The 20,268-nt window shown below is 43.0% G+C and overlaps 1 long non-coding RNA gene across 1 annotated transcript in view; it reads right to left on the bottom strand.

Moving 5' to 3' along the window:
- Positions 1–10,172: 10,172 nt before the first annotated feature.
- LOC143330228 (uncharacterized) overlaps positions 10,173–20,268 on the bottom strand; it is a 93,208-nt gene continuing 83,112 nt past the window's right edge. The window contains exon 3 of the long non-coding RNA XR_013077942.1: positions 10,173–10,289. This is a non-coding gene — a long non-coding RNA (uncharacterized LOC143330228). The remainder of the gene's footprint in view (positions 10,290–20,268) is intronic.

Raw genomic sequence — 20,268 nt, 5'->3', positions numbered from 1 at the left:
TGTGCCTGCCAGAGCTCGTAATTAGACTTGCATCAATATAAGATATAGACATTATTTTATCTTGGTCTTTCCTAAAAAAAAAAAAAACAGGATGTGACATGACTTGAGTGATTTATCTTTCCTTCAATCTCCTCCTTTAGTACTCACCATAACATAAAATAAAAAAGGTAATTCAAAGCAAAACTGACAACTGCTTTTAAACAACACCTAGTTAAAACTCTGCCCAACCAGCCATGAAATCATAATGGATCTCATTCAGGGGCCACAATGATGGTCCACTCATTACTGTGGAACCATTCAAAACACTGGTACATCTATTGCTGCCATCGCCACGTGAAAGGATTTAATAGAGTGAAGTGAGGCCTGCAAACTGAAAATGAATGAAAGAAAACCTTTCTTCACTCTCTGCATTGACTGAATTATCTCTCTAATGACAATTATAGTTCACTGCTGCTCTACATTTTAATCCCTAAACGTTTCTTGACCAATCTGTCTCTTTTCAGATTAATACATTATGCACAGTGTCAGTCACAATAAGGGGCTGTCTGAGTGAAAGCAAGTCATGCATCTGTTTCTTCTTTACACAGTTAAAATTACACAGCCCACACTAGTTTGATAAAGTACAAAATATACCATCAACATATTGTGAATAACTGAAGTATTTGATGAATGATAAGTGAAAGAGTTTTAAAGAGTGTATTTTTAAGTGACAGAAAAAAAATGGCTTGTTCGCTGCTTGTATGAGGGTCATGAGGGAGCCTCTGCACATCTCTCCGCACAAACAGCCAGAAGAGCTGCTCCACTGCCATGATCTTAGTGGGTTCTTAGCGTGTGACCAATGTCACGGGCCTCACGGCCTGATGGACACAGCTGTCTTGCCGCAGGCTAAAAGGAGGAAGGAGGGATAGTGGGAAAAGATACAGACAGGAAAAAGGAGAAAGAGAGAGAGGGAGGGCGTGTGTGTGTGTGTGTGTGTGTGTGTGTGTGTGTGTGTGTGTGTGTGTGTTTGGCGGCAGTGTTGATTGTCCTCTGGCACTTTCTGGGGCATGTGCCCACTCAGCGTGGCATCCCGCTTATTCAGCACCCCACGCCGACCTCACCAAAAACTCTACACAACGGACAGCAGAGCAACACACAAAGTAAAGTCACACAAACCCTTTTTAACACAGAAGGAAACAGCACCTCTCATGTTGCTAACCATCGCACCACATAGAGCAAACACACACACACACATACATACTCGCATGAACACTTGGCGAGTAGCTCCGAAGCACACAAACACAGGTACCGGGCCTGGACGCTGTGCGGCAACATGATGAAACATAGCTGGTGAAGTTGCTGGACGCCATAAAGGAAGGCGCACAAACATCCCATGAGACCTGCTTGTGCTAAACAATGAACTGAACACAAATGCCACGGGACTTGGCTGATAAAGTCTGAGAAACAATGTGGAGAGTGTTTCAACTGAGACCAGAAAAATGTTTTTACAGTGTAGGTGTCAGTGTCTGCAAATGCTTTGGTAGAAGAGAGCTGGGGGGATGTTGTAGGACATTAACAGAACAAGTCTGGCTGTATTTATTATGCTTGTGTGCGTGTTGCATTTAGGGCTTAAGCATATGTCTAATATCACTGCCAAGATTTTCATTTGAATTTACTCTATGAGGCTACAGTACATGAAAAATCCTGCATAACATAATCAAATTAATGTTCAGTAGTTTTTAATTGCAATTAGCTTTAAATCCTTAACATAATTTTCCAAACAACAGCACAATATGATCATATCCTTCTCACACAATGCTACTGAAAGTCAATAAATTGTATTTTTCTGTTGAATCATTGCCCAGCTCTGGCTGTAGGAGCACAGAATCTCATCTGCTCTCCTCAGCTCCAGTAAATGGCTGGCTCCTTGATGGGGGCCTGTCTGCCACAGACAGGGCCTAACAGAGCCAAGCAGGGATGGACAGGGATGGGGAGGCACAGAGCGCATGTTAGGAACAGAGGAAAGAGCCACTCACACCGGTGGAGAGCCACATGTGCTGGGCCGCGGAGAGAGCCTCCGACACTGCTCACGCTGTCAACATGCTGACATATACATACGCAAACATTTGTGTGGAGGTGCAGACACGCACGCAGACACACACCAGTGCACATACACACTGCAGGGCCAAGCCAATTAACACCCTGCCACAGCACAGATCATTTTCGGAGCAGTAGTGGAACAGGAGGGCATATGTGGATAATCATACATGCAAATTAGATGAACAAGAAAGGCATCTAGATTCTGGCAACAACTCGTGACAACACCTTAAAGTGGAGCCTTGAGTCACCTATCCAAAATGTATTTTCTTGCATAACAAGATTAGCATAATTTCATAACCTAATTAATATTATTTACTCACAATTCTTCGATATACAGCACATTTAAGCGAAACTCAAATAAAAGTAAAGAGGGCTCTTGGGGAAAGTGAACCCTGCCTGAACCAAACAAGTGGTGGCCAGTTTGACAATAAACTGTCGCATGAAATCAAGAAACAGAACTTATGTTTTAAAGTGCCATTTGGCTGCTATGGTTGCTGCCAATAAACAGACAATTTTCACTTACATTGAATTCACAAATATGGAAAGATGAAGCGCTGAAGGTCTCTGGGAAAAATTGCTCCTTTCCCTGAAGTTTGACTCCAAAACCAGAAGATGGCAACATACCTCTGGCTGAGACAGCGGCCTGCCTCCCTGCTCCTTTAGTTATTTATGCATTCACATGTACACCTAGTGCTTCATTTATTTATCTATTTATTTATTTATTTATTCATTTACTTGTGCTGCAATACAAACATTATAAGTCTTGAAGAGAGGAGCAGGTAAATATAGTGAATTATTCACTAGGTTCCTGACTCGACTACTGGTGGTTAGGCAAGATAAAAGCCAGACACACAAATCCCAAAGGTTGGCTTTGAGTGTGCGGTGCACATGCATGTGTGTATGCACATGTGTAGGGCTTTGTGTATGTTCATACCCCGTGTGTAAAGGGAGACGCATTGCTGGATGGTAACTGCAGAATTTATCGCACACCTTGTAACATTCATTCCTCTGAAGAACAGTTTACGATACTTTGATATTCCTCACTGATTTTATTTCGCTCCTCCTCTCTTCCTCCACCTCTTCCTCCTCCTCTTCACTGTATGACGTTTGTTACATAAGCAACCGGACAGAGACCACGACAGGGTTCCAACGTTAACACCCAAAAGCAAAGATATATCAGCGTCAGCCCTGAGTAATGCAGAGTGGGTGCCTTTCCAGCAAGAGTGTGTGAAGAAGTGACACAACAGAGTGAATGGGAAATGAGTCTCTTGGTTACAGTAGTAGGTCCCCACTATATGACAAGGCTGATCCACTTTACCCACCACTCGCAGCAATGACTGTCACTTCAAACAGACTGGGCTGAGATGAGTCTATTTGCCATCGTAAACAATTTAATATTTGATGTACAGTACCGTGAGCAAACCTCTCCTCATCTCTGTTTGTTTTTGTGTGTGTGTGTGTGTGTGTGTGTGTGTGTGTGTGTGTGCGCTGGTATAGTCAGCGAGGCTACATAAGGCAACGAGAGCATTTGAGTGCATGCATAAGAGAGATGACGATGAAGAAAACACGCTGGCTGCTATGTAAACACTTATATAGTGATGCAGATACACATGATGCCTGCCACCTTTTTTTTTTTTTTTGTCATTTTCCAAAAATATCTCTGCAATGATCATACAACAACAACAATGAAAAAAAAAAAAAAAGCCATGTAGTTTTGGTTTTATTTGCCCTTTTTAATGATTTTATTGGTTATTTGAGAAGAAGCTTTGACTTTTTTTAAAAAAATTTCTTATGCAATAAAAATGAAAAGGCATTTTTTGGGAGGAGATTTTTATTTTTTTTTTTTTATTTTTTTTTTTTAGCCCCATAAGGAAACTTGCATTGTATTGGCGTGCCAGTGGAAGTCTTATTCTGCATGGCTAGATACCACTACCACAAGATGCAATTGTAGATGTATTTACAGCCTCAAACACATCAGCAAACCCAGATTTCTTACTGAACCAAAATGAGAGTCAGTGCTCCAATCATCGATGGGCATTCGTCTAAAAGAAATTCCACATCAACATCAAACTGTACACTTATATTAAATCTCTGTGTTGGGGGGCTGTGGGTCCGTGCCAAGACGGCCCATGAGGGCAATGTGGCACGACCAGGAGGAAGGAGCCAGTTGGTTGGCTGAAGTGTACGAGCTGGGAGCAGAACAATTACAGCAGTCACTTACCATCACAGTGTCTGGTTGAAGCAATGGCACAGCGGGACGCCGCAGGGCAAGAATGAAGCTTTCATCCAGCTGGTATCACAAGATCAAGCTGGTCATGCCAGAAATGACAAAACAATATGCTGAACCCAGTAAAAGGTTTTAAACACGTTTCTTCTTCTTCTTTTTTTTTTTTGGCTAAATAATTGAAACCTACAAATAAGAGCTATAATGCTCTCACCTGTTGTTAGCAGTTAGACTGTTTACCAGTTATGCAAAAGGAGATAAAGGGACGAATATCAAAATCTGATAACTCACGCCTGAAACTGTTCTTTCTTCCACTTCTGTTCATTAACTAATCTCTTTTCAACTCCATTTGATATGCTCAGCCTCAACATGTGTCATTTGGCATCTGTCACAGTTTTGGTCCCACAGCAGACATGACAAAACATTAAGAGTCAAACACTGCTGATATTTTGTCAGCTTTCAAAATAAAATTTTACATCCTACAGCTAATGAAATACTTCAGGTCCAGATGGAGAATGTGACTGGAGTGAAAAACTAAAAAGAAAAAAAAAAAAAAATCAAACAAACGTGACTGCATGTGCCAAAACCACCACCCACAGACATGGGCATACAAATGCATGCATTTACACAGGCGCTAACATATCTGCATGCAAACACCCACACGCAAATGTGCGCGCACACACACACGCAGCCGAGGCACTTGACCGCATCTGCCCCTCGTCCTCAGGTTCAGTGGTGGCCACTCCTGCAGCCTCACCTCCCCCTGTCATGTCTGATTCTCCTGGTAGGATCCATCATCTGGTTGGCAGTCTGGGTGCCAGTCAGCTGCTTCCCAGGGGACTCACAGGCGATGGGAGCCGGGAGGCACTGGGCTGAAGCCTCCCCAGCCTCAGCAGCAGCTGTGTGGGAGACAGAGAGAGGTGCGGCACAGATGTGGGAGTCTGGAGCCAACAGAAGGTATGGCTGATTTCAACGTCGGCCATGTTTGTTATTCCACCTTTTCCTGGGAGGAAGAAGCCGGCCCTTGATCTGGCTCACAGCTAAACACTTAGCTTTTGTTCCCGAGATGAATAACTGCAAGGAGAACGAGGCGTGAGGGAAAAGGAGAGAGAAAAGGAAAAAAGACTTGGGGCCAGAGGAGAAATCCGTCGACCAAGTGCAGAGTGAGGCTGGTCATTCTATACCCCATTCAAGCGGATCCCCTGTACAGAAAAAGAGTCTCTGAGCTGTGACACACCTTTCCTTTTGCTGCAGTACCCTGAAGCACTCAAACGGTGCCTGCAAACCACGTGCAAACATAACAGAGCAATTATGGCTGTTTTGCCCCTAAGGTAAACTACACATCTTGATTTATGAACAAAAACCTATAAACAGAAGTCTACATTAAATTTAAGTTTTGATTTTTTTCATTATAATTCTCTTTAATGACAATTTTCCAGCTCTCCTGTTCTAATGGTGGGAAGGGACTCGGCCCACCATAAACAAACATGCTCTGCTGACTCTCGGTGGACCCATGTGATGAATAGTACCAGTCAAAATCATAGTGAACGCTCATAACCAGATTTTCACAGGGAATTTTGCACAACTTCATTTTGTAGTAACACTATCCACCTTGTAAAAATGAACACCCTCTTCTAACAGCACAAGTGAGAAATGGGATAGTTTTCCCACTGAGTTCCCATATGTAGGATTGCCATTGTATTCACACACCCGGTGTTAGCCCAAGACGGCACCCTCAAGTACCGCTCTGTCTTGGCTTTGCAGAAAAAACAAGACTGTGATATGGAAGAGGTGGCACTGCGAAGCTGTCAGTACAAAATGTTTGTTTATACTAGAATAACCCCGAAAGCAAAATTTGATTTGAAATCTGACAGTCTCTTCTCGTATTGCATCTAAAAACCATTGTCCTAATAAATATTTGAGTTCCCATGATGTGCCTAATGCTAGAAAATGCCGTGCGTGTGTGTGTGCGTGTGTGTGTGTCTGTGTGTGCAGTACAGCGGAGCAGAGTACATCTGCAGTGGTAAGGAAACAGGCTGTTAGCATACAGCTTTGACAACTCCATCAGGCCAGTCTCAAGGTAGCTGTCAATCACAACAAATCATCTTATCCCTCAGCGCTGCGAGGACCTCTCTCCACTACTACACACATGACAGGCCCCTACAGCTCTATTTACCCATGCACACCCTCCCCGTGCCAATGGGTTTGTAATTAGAAAAGAGGAAAAAAGAGACGGGGGTAGGTGGCAAAAGTAAGTCAGTAACAAGTTTGGATACAAAGCAAGTGAATGGTGCCTTTTCACCGACGACGTTGGCATTTGAAGAGAGGGTTGGCACTTGCATGGTGGCAGTGCACTGAAAAGCAACGGCATTCTCATTCACTCTGCTATTTAGGGGACAATGTGAGCGTGTGTGTGTGTGTGTGTGTGTGTGTGTGTGTTTGTGTGTATGTGTGGGGCGGGGTGGGGGGTAGCAGGGGTGTCACACACAGTCCTGATTTGCAAGACTCATTTTCAGCTATCTATAATTAGATTAATGTGGTGATGGCATAACACAAAGCCAAGCACACTCCACTTCCATCCCAGAGCATATGAATTAGGGACTAAACACGTCTCTCTATTCCAGGAAGGGAAAGTGGTGGAGTGAGTGTTTAGCATACCCTTTATGATGGGGAAAGATGTTAATTGTGTGCCATTACCTCTAAACTGTTTGCTTGTTGTATTAATCACTGTGCTAATTGATGCAGAAATAAAATTGTTGCCACAGGCGAGGAAGGGAGTGAACAGGAGTCAGGGATGGCGGATAAAAGATTATCGTAGTGAACATATGGAGATGGCACTGCTTTTAATGTCTGCTCTATATGCCCACCAGCGCCACATGGGATGACAAGCGGAGTGCCAAACGCAGCACCATCTCCTAATGTAAGGTTTGTGCACAATGAAACAAAGCATCTCGCCATCTCGTCTGTCGGCATATTTCGCAGCAGACAATAAATAGCTGTAGACAGACTGACTTTTATAATATGATAATCTGGACCTTGTCTTTGCTGAATGAATAAAACATATGCAAGATCTGGCCTGGGTGAAATACTGTGGGACTGTGAGCGACTGTTTTCCGTTTCAGTTACATGACAGGGGAGCCCTGGAATTACTGACAAAGCCAGTGCTTTGCTCCTGTGTGCTTTGGAATAGGTGAGTTAAGTACATTAAATTGGCGTACTGCTGAATTTACTAAAACACTATATAAGGTGAAGTCATGAAGTTGAATTTTCATCATGGGAAGTCAAGTACACAATATAGTTGGAATTCAAGTGGTTTAAGTCGGGTGAAAGCTTTAACTCAATGACTGATGGCAAAATTAATGTTGCTTTTCCTTCCTATTCAAAGTTGGTGAGTGATTTTGTGTTTGTAATTCGGTGTGATTTTTACAAATTAAAAAATAATACACGATATAAAACTGATTGCAAATTAATTTAAAGGTGTAATATGGGCTCAAACATTTGAAAAAAATGCTGAGAGTACTTCAGAGGCCTTGAATTAAAAAGCTCGGCCTCTCAGGAGCCTCTTCTCCTCTAAAGGTTTCACATGCTGTGGTCATATTAAGTGATACAGTTAGATACGTAATCTCCAAATGTGCTGATGATGCTGAGGTTGAGGACTCCAGGAGAACTTCCAGGTAATCCTGTCTTCATCATGCCCATGCAAGTAAGTCAGGTTACCAAAACAAGGGCGATCAAGAAAGACAGCAGTACAGGTATGGAAGTGGAAATCCAGCTACAGCGGCTAACATTGTAATAGTTAGCTTGCTGATACATTTAACAGCCTTGCTCTCATTTTACTCAAGTACGCTCAGATATCAGATTGTGCACACTAAAGCTAAGACATGCAGTACACACAGTATCTGTGATACATATATTTATATATATATATAGTAACTTTAGAAATATTTGCTTAAATGTTTTAAAAATAATTAATTATTAATAATCCTAGTAACCACTTCAGCTGCATGCATTAAGTTGGTGTTTTCCTTATTTGCACATTCACGAGAACGGATGCATTGAGAGGGGAAGGGTAGTCCTGACACTGCAGATACACAGGGCCTAGACCTTTGTGCTGCAGCCCTGCTCTCAGGCACATTTTGCTTTTTGCAGTCATGAGTGCCACATCTGTGGGTCAGTTAAGTAGAATCCTCTTGAGAATACAGTAAATTTGATCCCAAAGGTGCAATGAATGTGCTCCTTTCAATGTCTTTCTACACTCATCAGAACTGCAACCTTTTCGGAACATCCTCAAAATTCACGATTTTCCAAAGTTTCTTGTGCGAGATTCAGCTGGTAAAATGGTGTGCAGGTGCCAGCCAGAGGCACAGAGGATTTAATGTGTGGCTGTATGCCTCACTGCCTCACTAGCCTCCAACGCAAAAAAGGGGGATAAACAGAGGCGGCCATTTAAAGAAGCATGAGTCCATAAGGAGCAGGCAGTGAATGAAGAGATTCAGAGAGAGCTTCAGAGGCCCTCACCAGAGCACCAGCCGCTGCCTCTAAACCCGCTGTGTTTTTGTATGCAGATTCCCCTTGTCAGAATTCATTTATTCAACGAGAGTTATTTGAGAGAGCGGGTTATGAGACAAAAATAGTCGCATTCACATTCGTCTTGAAAAACATTTGGAATGCTAATGCCATGAGAACATGCCGTTGATGTGCTTGTGTTTGCGTAAGAATCTGATCCAGCGCTCCCTTGGCTGGCTGGCCAAGAGGCACAGTTCACATAGACAGGAGAGCACTGATACCGCTTACAGGGTTCAATAGTCTAAATCTGCTCTTGGGGAACACTTGTTATATTGCCAGGAACATTTACCATTGGCACTCACCGTATGCAGCATTTTGATCCTCGAGCAAAAGCCAAAAAAATCTATATTTTTTTTAAAGGGTCATTAGATCATTCTGTTCACAGCCAATGTTCGTACAATTGCACCTTTGTTTATCAAAATAGATGTCCTTGGTGATGATGACAAAATTGCCTGCCATAAACTAAGAAGCGATAAATCTCCAGCGTTTGGACCATGCCGTCACAATCTTGTTCTCTCTGTCTGTTTGTCTCTGTGTTTGTCTCCCTCTCCCCCGCTTTCTCTTGCTCTGCACAGGTGGTAGGAGCTTCCTGGTAGAGTCTTTCTCATTCCTTTTTGTTCCCCTCCAATTTCTCTGATCGGGAGCTGTTGATGATGATGGCAGTGCTGGCTGTCCATTGATTTGCTGTGGCCCCTAGTCGTGAGTTCACAGCAGATGACACTCTTCCTTTGGCTTTAATTAGAGCTGCCCCCATCTTCTCTTCTTTCCTGCCCTGGATGTGGTTCGACACATGAACACAAAAAGCTCCTACACACAGAACTCCCTGCTAGGAAATAGCCAACACTCGCCTACTGCAGCTAGTATTTAGTGACTATAAACCTGCATGGTCAAGAAAGAGATTTTGCTTCTTGCACTATAAATAAAAAAGATCATACTGTGAGCAGATGCAGACCATTGTATTCCAGTAAAAGGCATAACATAGACCCGTTCAGGCGCATACTGTATGCATATATACAAAACTGCATGCAATTCATGCACCTACACATGCATTGACTGTGCCTGATTATTATCCAGATCCACAGGAGTCTAATCATAAGAGAACACCTTTTAAGCTGGTGGGATGACAAATTTCATTCGTCCTTATTTCACCCATGGGGCGTCATCCTTCCCCCTGGTCTGCCAGGAGATACAGGGGCCTCATCTTACCATCTGTCCCGCACATGAGCCACTCCAAACCTGGGTGGGAGTGGAGTGCAGGAGAGAGTGGACAGAGAGAATCCATGGTCTGGGCAGGGGCTATTATCTCAGTGGTCATGGGTCCTTGCACATATTTCATGGCTCCCAGGGTGTCTTCACACAGCTATTAGCAGAGTGTATTCATTTAAAGCACTTGTGGGTCACTTGTGGCCTGCATGACGCTCTGTGGAAAAACAAATGAGATAAGAAACAAATGAGATGAGAGCTGACGGCCATTAAAATACACCGAACATTCAATTACTTTTGGCACAGCTCTGGCCCTTGCAGTCATCTCCTTATCCCTTTCTTTTTCTCTTTCTCTCTGTGGAGGGATAGTGGCAGGTCCTTAGCCAATGACATGGAGGCACAAGTCTACTGAGACAGTGACAGACAGGCTGACAGTTGTCCATCAGGTGCTGTTAGCCTGGCGTTGAGTGTGCATGTATTTCTTGCAGTGTGTCCAACACTGTTGGTACTAGTCAGGTGTTCTCAGCTGCTTTTTAGGTGAGTTGTGCTGCTCAGTGAGAAAGCTTTCTGACCTTGTCTTATAGGAAATTAATGATTTCACTTATTTGCTGTGGTTTCTCTTGTCTCTCTCTCTCTTTTTTTTACCTCCAACATTTCTTTTTAAGTGCACAAGCGAACGACAATGAAGCTGACACCACCAGTGCAAAACAAAGCAAAGCAAAACGTTGCAGTTCATGTTGCAACTTTTCAGCAGACATGTTCCTAATTTGTATTCCAGGCATGACGAGACTCTTAATGAGGTTCACAGAGGCATAAAAATAGTTGGCGAGTATGCTGTCTTTGTTTTTCTGTGACATTTCTGGTTCAAAAATACATACTATTGACTAATTATTTCCACACACACTGGTGCAGGTTGTATGTGCATGTCAAGGGTCAGCTGGCTGTCACCTGATTACAGTCTTTGTGGTGTGTTCGGTACAAACCGTGAGGCATCAGTCTGCCTTTGTTGGTTAGTTAGTTGTCTGAGGATATGCCTTACTGTAAATGAAAATCTAATGCTAAAGCTAACAGCCTAACAAGAGGTGCCTTACCTGCTCATGATGGTAAGCTATGATCCTGTCATACCTCCTGAAAATGTTGGCATGACAGTACAACACACACACTCTTAGAGTCTATGCAGATGCTAAAATGCACATGCTTGACTGCATGCTTGCAGACAAGCACATAATCATTGCAGTCTTACAGCAGGGCTGACCAGTGGGGGGGCATGACCTGCCAGGTGACCCATGTATGTCTCCGCTAGTGCCAGTGCATGCCTGTGAGTGTGTATGTGTGTGTGTGTCTATTAGAGTGAAAGTCAGCTGCTCATCCATGCGAGCATCGTATATTTCAGTTTACAAGTTCAAAGGGATGCCACTACATAATGGAGCAGCAGCATGTGCACAGAGCTGCAGACACTGACAGTGTGCAGTATAGAGCTAACTTCCTAACGCTTTCTGTTTCCCCTCTCATTAACCCTCACAGCAACTCATCGCCAGCACTCCCATGCATCTGTATCAAACAGCTCTCTGAGCATTACACCTTCAAGAGCAGCCTAAGTTAAGGGTTAAAGACCCCTGAATGACAGCAGTAGAGAACAGAGTGGAAGTCCTGTCATAAAGCCAATCAGGGGAGCCCTCGTTGGGCCTCGTAAATCTCACTCTTTGTAGGGTTACTGGGAGGTCTGGGAAGTGAAGATTTCCCACTTATTATTGTCAGGAAACCCCAGACAACCTCCTCCTGAACCCAGGTCATGCAAGGTTATGACCTTGGGACAATCATCATTGTTGTTTCAGTAACTATGGCAATCAGGCACCTCAGTGATGTGTTATACAAAGACAGTGCAAATTTCTATATGTGTCTTATTAAATACATATATGATGAATGTTTCATGATACATGTATGATATAGATACACACATTACACTTATGATTAATCTCCTGTTGTGAATAAAATATGTTTGACCTGACATAATATAATGTAATAAATAAATAGATTTATTATCATCTCTTCAAGTACCTCATCACCGGAGAGTGAATTTAGATGAAAATGTTATTGTGCAAACACAGTAGGTAACTATCTGAACGTGTGTGTGTGTGTGTGTGTGTGTGTGTGTGTTATGCTATGTGGGGTTTTCATCGCAAGGCCCTCGAAAAGCTCTGTGCCAATGTTCCTGCAGACACCTTAACAGGCATGAGACACATTTCCAGTGGGACACCAACCATCTCTTTCTGTCTCAGCAGAGAGCAGTGCTCCAGTGCCAGCCTAGTGCCATCAGCACAAGGATAAGCTTTCTGGCAGAACATTGACAGGCTTTCAGAGTCTCCTGAGGCCTTTCCAGACCCTGAGAGGCTCAGCGGGCTTCCAACAAGTGGTCTTCAGGGCAGCACAGGCTTTCATACTGTGAGGGTCTCTGACAACTGAACCGCAAGAAAGTAAGTGACAGGAGGTGAGGACCAATTACAAACGGCATCAAAGACCCTATCAGTCTTGCCATGAATGCAGCCCTACAGTTTGTCCCTGCATTGTTTTCTGTCATTTCAATTGATAAAAACAAAAAAATAACTCATCTTTTTATGACAACTGCTGCATGGTGCTGCATGATGCTGCAATAAAAAGAGACAAGAAAGCAGGGCACAGAGATTAATTTGCTGAAGAATCCTATAAGTAATTCGTATTCTGATTTTTGCATATGTTTTAGAGAGGCAGAACGTAACTTCACTGTGTTACCGTCATGTTAAACAACCCGCAAGGGTTTCACATCTACCTCAAAAGCCAAAGCAAATGACAGATAAAGCACACCTTTCACCCCTAGCACTTAAAAAGTTTCCCTTAAAATATCAAAACGTCTTTTTATGACTTCTGTTCCACTTCTAGTTCTTGTAACAGCCATATAGGCCATGCCAAATGTGCCCAGAAATAAGCTGGGCCTCCCCACTGTCTCTGAGATTGCCCACCCAGGAGTCTGGCACACGCCACAGCGAGCAGGAGGCCCTCTGGATTACAGTAATACACACTATCTCATAATGGAAAGCTGCCTTGCACATTTCCCTCTCTCCGCCCTCATTGTCCACACTACCAACTGCACAATCAGGATATGAGACTGTGATTGCCCCCCTCTTCCCATTTTTTTCTGGGCTTGGTACTGCTTTGCTACAACAAGGTGAAAAATTTGTACAAAAAAAATAAATAAAATAAAAAAAAGCAGGTAGCGTATACTACAAATAATTATGTCATGACACGTAAAATGAACTTTTCTGCACTATAAACCCCAAACTGAAATGATCTAAAACAGGTACTTGAGAAGAAAACGACATTGAACCCACAGACATGGATGGCCTGATTAGTTCCAGGCAGCAGAGGTCATGGGTCACGAGGAAACAATGGCATGAACACACTTAACCTGAGATACTAAGATAGTTAAATAAACAGTCAGGGATGCCCTGTTTGGACCCGCCACACGCGAGACAAACTCCGCCACTTTCCCTCTCACCCCATAATCACCAGAAGCTGTAATTAATGGGGAGGATGACCTACGGTTCAGGGCAGTGGAGAGGAAAGCCAAACAAAGTTGAAAGCCATTAAGAGGAAAGGGAGGCTGAGGGGAAGAGAGGGACACAAGCATGGAGGACTGTGGACTTTGTTAGCCACCCAGTCTTCCCTGGGTGGCTAACAAAGGGGCAGGTGGCCCAGGGGGAGCAAAGGTGCACTCTGGCCAGGGTTTAGACCACCAGGTTACCACAGACTGTACGTAATTACACCACAGAGGTCATTTACTGCACTAAGTGGCTTGTCTACCAAACCCTGTTGGGGAGTGCACACTAATCAGGCTTGGTGTTCCAAACAATGGACCATGTGTGCCTCTGAGTGTTGTGGGAGGGGCAGAAGTAACCAGCAAACCACAACTGATCAACATAAACGAGATGTTTCAAAAGGGCACAAAAGCTCTAAAAGGGGGAGAGCGTGAGGAGAGGCCAGAGGCGGACAGACGGACGGGGAAGGGTCCACTAAAGTTGCAGACTGGCACGTCTTCAAACCTGTATTTATCCGGGAGGTCCTGGAGGATAACGGCAGATACAGTGACACTTAGGACAAGCGCAGAACAGATGCTTTCTCACACAAGGACAAAGAGGATTTGAAGACATTAACAAACCACAAGTCTCAGATATCCACTTTATTAAAATGTTATAAGCCTGTTATTTTCATTTGCTGTTCCTGCCCGGATCACTATATTGTATTTCAGGGATATGTCCTCAATAAACATCTGTGAATAGTAAACCAAGGCTACAGAACAGAGAGGGCTATAAGGACTTGATACCTGTGACCACAGGTAGCACTACATCATAGGGAGTAGTGCACGGCAATAACGTTTGGTAGTGGAGGGATTATTTCTATCCTTTACTTATGTACTAACACTGTAAAAATACTCCCTTATAAGTAAAAGTCCTGCATTGACAGTGTTAAGAAAAAGCAACATGAGGACAATGTACTGAAAGCATTAAAAGCAAAAGCACTTGCAGAAAACATCCCTGTGACTGTTACACTATTATCAATCATGTCGTTAGATTGTCATTACTCATGCATGCATGTAAAAGCAGGATATATGTTTTGTGTGCAAAAAATCTTAATTTACCAACTAAACCAACTAAAATTAGTAATAATTGATGTAAAAAGTCAATTTCCTTCTGAAATGTAGAAAGTAGCATGAAAAGGAAAAAGTCTAGTAAAGTAGAAATACCTCAGATTTGTACTTCAGTGCAGTATTTGAGTAAATGTACATAGTTACATTCCACCACTACGTTCAGTCCTCTGCTGTTTGTGACCAGTTGTTCAGCAGTGCAGCAGGACAGTCCATATGTGACAAACAGCCTTGAAAAGCATTACTGCTGTTGTTATTAACTCTTATCTTCATGGCTTGAGGTAATATAAACCTGCTGTTCAGTAGCATTTTTTGTCCTGAAAATGATGCACTGTTAGACTGTTAGTCTAACTTCCATCATAAAAGCTAACTCAACATAATAAAATGAATTGTCCTAATTAGATGCACACTGACCCCACTACACCTCTGTGAGTTACACAGGAGTTTGGCATCTCTCTAGTACGATATATGTTTACATCTCTAACAAGCCAATCAGGCCTGCCAACAGAAGCAGTGGAAGCACAGAGAGCCATTAAAGGCCTGGCTGCAGCTACAAAAACAAAACGTATCCACCTGAGACCACAGAGGGACAGGATGCAGGCTACTTATAGCAACCCAAAACCAGCCCACAAGAATAGCAGGAAAAACGGCTCGGTACGGGAGCCGCACCAAGCCTTTTGAAGTGCGCCCCCTCTAAACTATTCTGATACGCCACCCCAGCATCTTTGAAGGCACGTTATCCTCCACGGCCGTGTGTCCTGTTGTGGACGAATTGTTTCCTCTTTCACTTTGTCTCTATTTTCCTGTAGAAACTGACACTGTTTTATTGTTCTCCTGGGCCAAACTGTTGTCCAGTGGAGCACAGGGGACGGGACCTCTTGCTGTTCCCCTGCTGGTAAAGAGGTCCAGGGCGGGCAGCGCCTGGTAGACGGACAGTAAGTTGGTCACAGGTGACGCAGGGGTGGTTATCCCGAAGAATCAACAGAAGGATGACCCCCTGCTTATTGCAACCATTTCCCCTATCCTCAAGGTCGCGACCTTACCGTGCCCTTTTGCCTAAGAATGGACATTTGGAGTAATTAATCAGTGAGTGGTCAGTGATGTCATTGCACAAACATGACACAAGAATAGGGAGAACAGTGACATATTTTGTTGTTTTTTGGTGTGGTGCTGATGGCTGCTCGTAAATACCACAGATTTATGGTGAGGGAACATGCACCTGCCACTCTGTACAAAGAAAGAAAAACAGGTAAAGACAGAAAACAAGGCCACACATTCAGACTCTTAGAAGTGATCACAAAGTTAAAATCTCATGCCTGAATTTGAACAGTTATCTACAGATAATTCATGGCTTTGAGGCAGCATATTTACTGGAGACAGAATATGCCTAAATATGCAATAAAACCGAAGTGTTTCTTTTATCACACTTCAGTAAAATATGTAAGTCTCCCGGGGAAGGTAAGAAAGGTATTAGTTGCATTATTTATAAAAATATGTAGATAGATGACATGTTTTCATCTCTGCTGCCAATAGCATTGTAACCGAGTATTATCTGTGTAATCTCAGATAGAGGTACAGTACATGTGCTTCCCTTGACTCCCGTGGAGCAGGACGGCTCACTTTAACACTCAATATCATCGAATCTAATTGCACTTACAAATCGCTGCTTTTGCCTTGCTTCTCTGGAATAAGTCTATGGCAAATGGTGTCATATCACAGCCCCATCAGGGTTATTACAGGCAGAATTTCAGAGGCTCAGAACAACGTCATCCACAATGGGATATAAAATCTGATTTCCTGCCTGTGACGGGTTAATTCAGGATGTCCAGCATGAGACACAAAAATAGAACATTTTATAGATGTTTTATACATTTTATAGATTAAGATGTTTTTCAATCTAATCATCACAGATACTTTTCCCTTCCTCCAGGATTTGATTTTATTGGGCTGACACTATACTGACAAGGCTCTGGCTAAGAAAATAGGTTGCTCTATTGCTTTGTGATCATCAGCTGACACTGTGATGCCCTGCCTGCAGCCAGATCCTAATCACCAAGCAAGGACTTGTGAGTGACATTGACCAAGAAAACGGAAAGCAAGGGAAGGAATGTGTTGGAGTGAGTGATGGCTGAGCCCTCGCTCACTTGTCATTGTTGTGGCTGCATAAAAGTCACCACTACGCTCGGCATTGCCCTTACCCTCACCCCTCGTCTCTTTTTCTTTCTACATTTATTGTATTGTGCACCATGTTCACAGAACGCTCTGGTATTTCCTCTGAGGAGTCGGCTAACGTGCAGATCAGCACTGATTTTCTCTGTGCACGGGCACTGGATCAAAGTGCAGTCTGAATGCTCACTATAGAGCTAAAAATATCAGATTTGATTCAGGGTAGAGGTTAATATGTCTCACCTCTGGCAACTATATTGTTTACCTTCATCACAGACACTGATTGGTCTATTTGATTCATTTCCCTTGCCTTATCTGTGAAGCCACTTCCACTTCATCTACTCTAATACAGTTTTTCTCCATTGTTCATGTGCACTTCTGCCAATAGCGTTCTAAACCTGTGAATACAGTGAAACAATGATCACAACATCAATGCAGTTTTTAATGATGGCTGGTTCTTTTCACACAACTATCACACTGAAAACATACTTTGAAGAACATTTAAGTGCAGACACTGAGTGCAAACGTTATTTTCAGCCTGGTTCTTAGTGAAGAAAAATCTGGTTCTGCTGTTTTGGTTCATTGTGAGATTAGAGGGGATACAGAATTTTGACTCAGTATGAAGTTATTATTCTTCCAAGAGGGAGATTTGTTTTTTTTTATCTAAGGAGTCTGATCAGGGAGAATCTGACAGTATGTGCATGGAAATCTATGCACATATGTGATGTAAATGTTTTGTGAGATATGGAACAATAAACAGACCTAAAATTAGATCATTTTATCCTCAGAAATTAAGATTTAATACATCATGTTGAAATTTTTTTTTTTTTTGTTACAGCATTTTGTGATCTAGTTGATTATGTTTGAGGTTATATTTGAGGTTTGAGAACATAATACGTGTTTGCTTCTTTACAAAGTGAGACACGGGTTCATGTTTGTGTCTCTTATAATCAGAACTTTTGCACACTCAGTCTCTCAAACAGTGCATCCGACTGAGAGAGAGAAAGTATGTCACCGCAAGACTGGCAGCAATTGTGCAAATACATTTTGTGTCAGTGCTTGATGGACAGCAAGTTGTCATTCATGTAAATTAAGAGAACTAAACAAGAGAACTTCAACTAATGGAGGATTGCTTGCAGTAATGACAGCAGATGAGAATAATGGATTGTTAGTTCGCTTCATAATGACGTTAGATATCCGGGGACATGTAGATAGGCACATTAGAAGTCAATAGTGTTCCAGAATAATAGGAAGGCTCAGAGATAATGTACTCACACAAGGGGGCCTCGACATTAGCAACAGCCCAGCAGGACTTGGCTTGCACGTGTGCCAATGACGCATTAAATCCCTCAATGACAAAAGATAAAAGAAAGGTAAATCTGTAGGCACATTGTTTTGCCACCATCATACACCAGACACCATACTGTACACACGCCAGTAACACAGAGGGATGTTGAGGTGGTTAGTAGCAGTTAGTAATTGTTTAGAGCAGGAAATAGCAAGAAAGGCACATTAAGTGGAAAAATATCTGTGAATGTTCATCATTTAAAGACAGGCCTCAGGATTGCCCAAATTAATACTAGACTCGGTCTGAAAGACAAACAGAAATTACTGCTCGCGGTTTTAAAGCAATTATTAAAAAAAAAAGAAAAAGAAAAAAAAAAACCACTACTTGCAAGTGTCAAATATCTTTAATCAGCCCACACTGTGATGAAAGCACAGTTCCAGCGTGAACCTCACTAGATGAAAATAAAAATTAGACAAAAGAACAAAAGTACAGATGACATTAACTTCTGCTCAAATGAGCACAGTAGGAGAGCACGCAAAGTGTTTAGCACCACTCTTTCTGTCTTTTGATGTTGTTTGGCAGTTCACAGCATCCACTGCAGTATTTAGTGTCTTCAACCTCTATCCTCCCTGATGGCATGAGTGCAGGGCGAGTGTAATAGTGGCCCTCTCCTTCATTAGATATTAATTTATTCATTACATGTTAACTCTGTGAGACCTTGGAAGGAGACGCCAGGTGACTCTTCTTCATTTGGTCCCCACCGCTCTCCACTGGGCCCAGGAAAACCACAGTAATGCCACACAGTTGGGGAAGTGGAGAGGAAATTATTCAGCTCCATGGAGAGGGACTCTTTGTGGTAAACACACGGTGGGACGCTCGTGCTGTCATAATTAAATCTGCAAATCCATAAGAGCAGGGTGCTTGCATTTTAGTACACAAAAACACGGTGTGTCAAAGACAACCGAGCAGAAACCAATAACAAGTACAGTACATACATTTGGAAACCACAGAAAATTATACATTTAAATAATATCATATATGTTATAAGTCTTCTAATGCATAGATACGTAGATACTGTCTACACACGCAAGCACAAATATATTATGTAATCTAAGACTAAGAATCAAATTTTGGTTCCTCAGCTTCTTGATATATATAGATCTATCTATCTATCTATCTATCTATCTATCTATCTATCTATATATATATATATATAGAGAGAGAGAGAGAGAGAGAGAGTTGCATATACATAGTTACTGTTTAAAAACCATATGATATGACTGAGATTTATTTAAGACAGGAACACAGAAAAGGAGTATCAGAAATATAGAAACGGGGAAAAAATGGATGGATGAGAGACAGGGAGGGCTGCTCAAGGGGGGGTGATGGGGACTTTGTAACTTCCTCATATGAGAGCGAAAGAGCTCTCAATCTTTGACCAAGCCGTGGCAGATCAGAGAGAAAGACGCCAGAGAGCATCAATCCCAGCTTCTCTCAGTGGCCCATCAATGGGGGGAAAATCCCCAGTGAACAGGCGGCCTGGCTAATCCACGGCTAAATGACACCTTCAGACGCTAATGCCCAGACTGACCACAGAAGCAATCCACGGCGACTCCTCCACACATGTACCCACTGATGCCTTTCAGCTGAGGGAACTTGAAAGGGCCGGGGCCGTCTCTGTCTCTGTGTGTGCCACCTGCTTAGCATCCCCGCGCTGCAAGCTGCTATAGAGAGACATCTCCGGCAGAGGAGAAAGGCCCATTGTGTCCAGACGCCTTTGAGGGCATTGTTCTGCTTCACTGAGGCCAGGCCGACATCTGCACCATTCACACTGAAGGAAGTTGTAATCACTCCCCTACTCTTAGCTCGGTGGCTCCAACTTCATACCAAGGGGGCTTGTGAAGTTGGGACTGTGGTAAACAAGAGGGCGAGGGGAGGGGGGGGTGGGTGTATAGGATTTGGAAGGGTGGCTGTTTTTGTTGCGAGGCATCAGTTTAAAAAGAAACTCTTACGTACCCCATACAGGCCCCTTGATCCCCACTCTCCCTTCAAGCCCCCAACTCA

The sequence above is a fragment of the Chaetodon auriga genome, chromosome 13 (genome assembly GCF_051107435.1).
Source record: "Chaetodon auriga isolate fChaAug3 chromosome 13, fChaAug3.hap1, whole genome shotgun sequence".
In the NCBI taxonomy this organism is placed as follows: Eukaryota; Metazoa; Chordata; class Actinopteri; order Chaetodontiformes; family Chaetodontidae; genus Chaetodon; species Chaetodon auriga.
Note: the sequence above shows the minus strand (reverse complement) of the source record. Positions and strands in the feature narration are given on the sequence as shown.